Genomic DNA, 4,719 nt, shown 5'->3' on the forward strand with positions numbered 1-4,719 from the left:
CACAAGCTCCACGAGATCGTCTGTTTCCGGATGATCATGTTGAGCTTCCAGGCTATGGAGGTGACTTCTACGAGGACTACTACGGATCGGTCTGAGTTAGTGGTAGTATCACTAGTTCGCACTAGCTGTGTCGTCTATCGTCCCGCGTGACTCGTGGGATATGACCTAGTTTGTACTCTTTCCGGAGGTGTAGAAAATAATGTATAGGAGCTTGGAATGCCTCCGATGAGATGTAATCCTCTTTTCACCGTAATAGGACTTTGTTTGGTCTTGTACTAAACCCTGTATGGTGTGTATGACGATGGAATAAAGAAGCAGTTTCTGTATCTACCATGTCATACGGATGATCATCTTGCATTTCGAGTTATTCCTTACATTTTTATCCTATGTCGGAATTTTATCATCCTGACTAAATCATTGTCTTGTTTACCTAGGATGGTCAACACGCGCGCTAACCCTGCTTCTCAAGAGCAGGCCGAAGGCAGTGAAGGCAGGAATGAAAATCTGCCTCATCCTCCTTCACTAGCCGAGGTTATGATGGAAGCTGAGAGAAACAAGCGGGAGACCAACCGTTTGTTGGAGTGTATTGAACAGAACACGGCACACCATCAGAGGACTAACGTGGTGTCACTCGGTGATTTTATCAAATTACATCCACCCACGTTCCACCACTCCGTCGAGCCTCTCGACGCTGATGACTGGCTTCGCAGTATCTCTCATAAACTGCGTTCCGCGCTGGTAGCGGAGGCTGACAAAGTCACCTTTGCTGCATATCATCTTGAAGGCCCCGCCAGTCTATGGTGGGAGAATTATGGAGCTATGCGCCCGGCAGGCCATGTCACTACTTGGGCTGAATTCAGCGAGGCTTTCCGTGAACATCACATTCCGGAGGGTCTCATGGACCGTAAACGTGAAGAATTTTGCAGTTTCACCCAAGGCCGACTTTCTGTGGATGTTTACAGCAGGGAGTTCGGTAATCTCGCACGATATGCAACCGAGGAAGTTTCTACTCACGCCAAGAAGCAAGCAAGGTTCCGTAAGGGCCTTAGTCCTGAGCTTCGCCGTGACCTCCGTCTGCATGAGTGCACATCTTTTCAGAAACTTGTCAACAAAGCCATCAGTGCTGAAACTGGTCAGACTGACTATGACGCAACACGCAAGCATGGCCGTGACATGGGTTCCTCATCCGGTGCTGGTCCTCAGAAGCGCCGCGTGTGGGTACCCAACACCGCCCTGCCACCCAGGTTCACACCGAGGCCATCCTTCCAGGCGCCTCGCCCTGTTCAACAGTCTGCACCGGCCAAGCCCTATGGGGGTCCAACTAACAATGCTCCTCCACGTACCAGTTCCGTGACTTGTTTCAAGTGTGGGGAATCTGGCCACTATATGCGTGAGTGTCCCCAGACCAACCCCAACCAGTCTGCTAAAGCTGTTGGCCGTGGCAAGCCGACAGGAAAAATTTTCCACGCCAAGCCGGTAACTGCTTCACGTGGCCATGTCAACTGTATCTCTGCCGAAGAAGCTCAAGAGGATCCCAACGTCGCTCTTGGTACGCTTCTTGTTAATTGCCACCCGGCATCTGTTCTTTTCGATACAGGAGCCTCTCATTCTTTTATATCCGAAAGTTATGCTCGTTTGCATAACGTTGCATTCTGTGACATGCCATCCACTATGGAAATTTCTACCCCTGGTTCTAGATGGCAGACCTCTAGGGTAAGTTATGGAAATGAAATCCAAGTCGACAGACTTGTTTTCCTCGCGTCTTTGATAGCCCTTAAATTTTCAGATATTAATATCATTTTGGGTATGGACTGGATGTCAGCTCATCATGCCAAAATTGATTGCTTCTCTAGGACTGTTCAACTCACTCACCCTTCGGGCAAGATAGTCAATGTCTTGACCCGAATAGCCAAGCGACAATTATATTCTCTTAACGCCAGCCCTTTGCCAGACCTTGAGGACGTTCCGGTAGTCCGTGACTTCCCGGATGTCTTTCCAGAGGAATTGCCAGGTGTCCCACCTGACAGGGAAGTTGAGTTCGTAATAGACCTCATTCCAGGAACCGTTCCGATTGCTAGAAGACCTTATAAGATGGCACCCCTAGAACTAGCCGAGCTTAAGAAACAACTCGATGAGTCCTTGAAAAAGGGTTTCATCCGACCTAGCTCATCTCCGTGGGCTTGCCCCGTCCTATTCGTCAAGAAGAAGGATGGTACGGACCGAATGGTTGTAGATTACCGACCTGTCAATTTGGTCACAATCAAGAACAAATATCCGCTTCCCAGGATCAACGACCTGTACGATCAGCTCGCTGGATCCTCAGTCTTCTCCAAAATGGATTTGAGGTTGGGCTACCATCAAATCAAAATCAGAAACGGGGACATCCCTAAAACGGCCTTTGTTACTCGTTACGGCCAATACGAGTACACCGTCATGTCCTTCGGTTTAACCAACGCTCCAGCCACCTTTTCTCGGTTAATGAACTCAATCTTCATGGAGTATTTGGATAAATTCGTTGTAGTTTACCTCGATGATATACTCATCTACTCCAAGAACGAGGAAGAACATGCCGAACATCTAAGGCTAGTGTTGCAGAAACTTCGAGAGCATCGCCTTTATGCCAAATTTTCGAAATGTGAATTCTGGTTGCCAGAAGTGACCTATCTGGGTCATGTAATATCTGGTAAAGGTATTGCTGTTAACCCTGAGCGAGTTCAAGCCGTCCTTAATTGGACTCCACCTGAATCGGTCAAGCAAGTTCGGAGCTTTCTGGGCTTAGCGAGCTATTGTCGTCGCTTTGTCGAGAACTTCTCCAAAGTTGCTAAACCTCTAACCGAACTCCTCAAGAAAGATAAGAAGTTCGAGTGGACTCCACAATGTGAGCACAGCTTTCAGGAACTGAAAAGACGCCTGACTTCTGCTCCCGTACTGGTACCGCCAGACTTCTCCAAGGACTTTGTTATCTACTGCGACGCCTCGCGACAAGGACTAGGTTGCATTCTCATGCAAGATCGACACGTAATTGCCTACGCTTCACGGCAATTGCACCCACATGAGGAGAATTATCCTACTCATGATCTAGAGCTTGCAGCCGTAGTCTATGCACTTAAAACCTGGCGACATTACCTCCTCGGTAATCGTTGCGAAATATTCACTGATCACCAAAGTTTGAAGTACATCTTCACCCAACCGGATCTGAACCTCAGGCAAAGACGTTGGGTCAAGTTGATCACAGATTTCGACTTAGGAATAACCTACACCCCAGGGAAAGTCAACGTCATGGCTGATGCGCTAAGTCGTAAATCTTATTGTAACAATCTGATGTTACAACAAAGTCAACCGCTTCTCCATGAGGAATTTCGGAAGCTTAACCTTCACATTGTTCCTCAAGGATTTCTTTCCACCTTGGTGGCGAAACCTACTCTTACGGATCAAATCATTGCTGCCCAGAAGCGAGATAAGGGAATAGCTAAGATCAAGGAGAACATTGCTAGCGGAGGTGCTAGTTGTTTCTCCACAAATGATCATGGTGTTGTGTACTTTGAGAACCGTCTAGTGGTTCCCAAGAACCAGCATCTACGGCAGTTGATCCTTAAGGAGGCTCATGAATCTCCTCTCACCATTCATCCCGGTAGTACTAAGATGTATCAGGACCTACGCCAGAGGTTCTGGTGGACTAGGATGAAGAGAGAAATTGCTCAGTATATTGCAAATTGCGACGTCTGTCGTCGTGTTAAAGCAGAGCACCAACAGCCTGCTGGCACCCTTCAACCCTTAGCTATTCCTGAATGGAAATGGGATAAAATTGGTATGGATTTCATTACCGGTTTTCCCAGGACCAAGAGAGGGAATAATGCTATCTTCGTCGTTGTCGATCGTCTTTCCAAAGTAGCCCATTTCCTACCTGTTCGAGAGAGTATAACCGCTAGTCAGCTGGCAGACTTATACATCTCCCGAATAGTGTCTCTCCATGGTGTTCCTTTGGAAATTAACTCGGATCGAGGAAGTCTTTTCACCTCTCAATTTTGGGAAAGTTTCCAAAATGCTATGGGAACCCGTCTCTCCTTCAGCACTGCCTTCCACCCTCAGTCGAGTGGTCAGGTGGAACGCGTCAACCAGATTCTAGAAGACATGCTTCGAGCCTCTGTTATCTCATTCGGAATGGGTTGGGAGAAATGTCTTCCATTTGCCGAATTCGCTTATAACAACAGCTATCAGTCTAGCTTGGGTAAAGCCCCTTTTGAAGTTCTCTATGGACGACGGTGTCGAACACCCCTTAACTGGTCAGAGACCGGGGAAAGACAATTCTTTGGCCCGGACATGATTCAGGAAGCAGAAGAACAAGTTCGTATCGTTCGTGAAAAGTTGAAAACAGCCCAATCCCGTCAAAAGAGTCAATATGACCGAAAGCATAAGGCTATGACCTTCGAGGTTGACGAGAAGGCTTATCTTCGGGTCACCCCTCTGAAGGGAACCCATCGTTTCGGTATCAAAGGCAAATTGGCTCCTCGTTACATTGGACCTTTTCGCATTCTCGCCAAACAAGGAGAAGTTGCCTACCAGCTGGAACTACCTCCGCATCTCTCCAGAGTCCACGATGTCTTCCACGTTTCTCAACTCAGGCGTTGCTTCTCGAATCCTATCCGTGGAGTAGACTACGAAACGCTTGATCTCCAAGATAATCTTACATATCGAGAGTACCCCATTCGTATCCTCGAT

Source organism: Triticum dicoccoides, chromosome 6A, assembly GCF_002162155.2.
Source record: "Triticum dicoccoides isolate Atlit2015 ecotype Zavitan chromosome 6A, WEW_v2.0, whole genome shotgun sequence".
In the NCBI taxonomy this organism is placed as follows: domain Eukaryota; kingdom Viridiplantae; phylum Streptophyta; class Magnoliopsida; order Poales; family Poaceae; genus Triticum; species Triticum dicoccoides.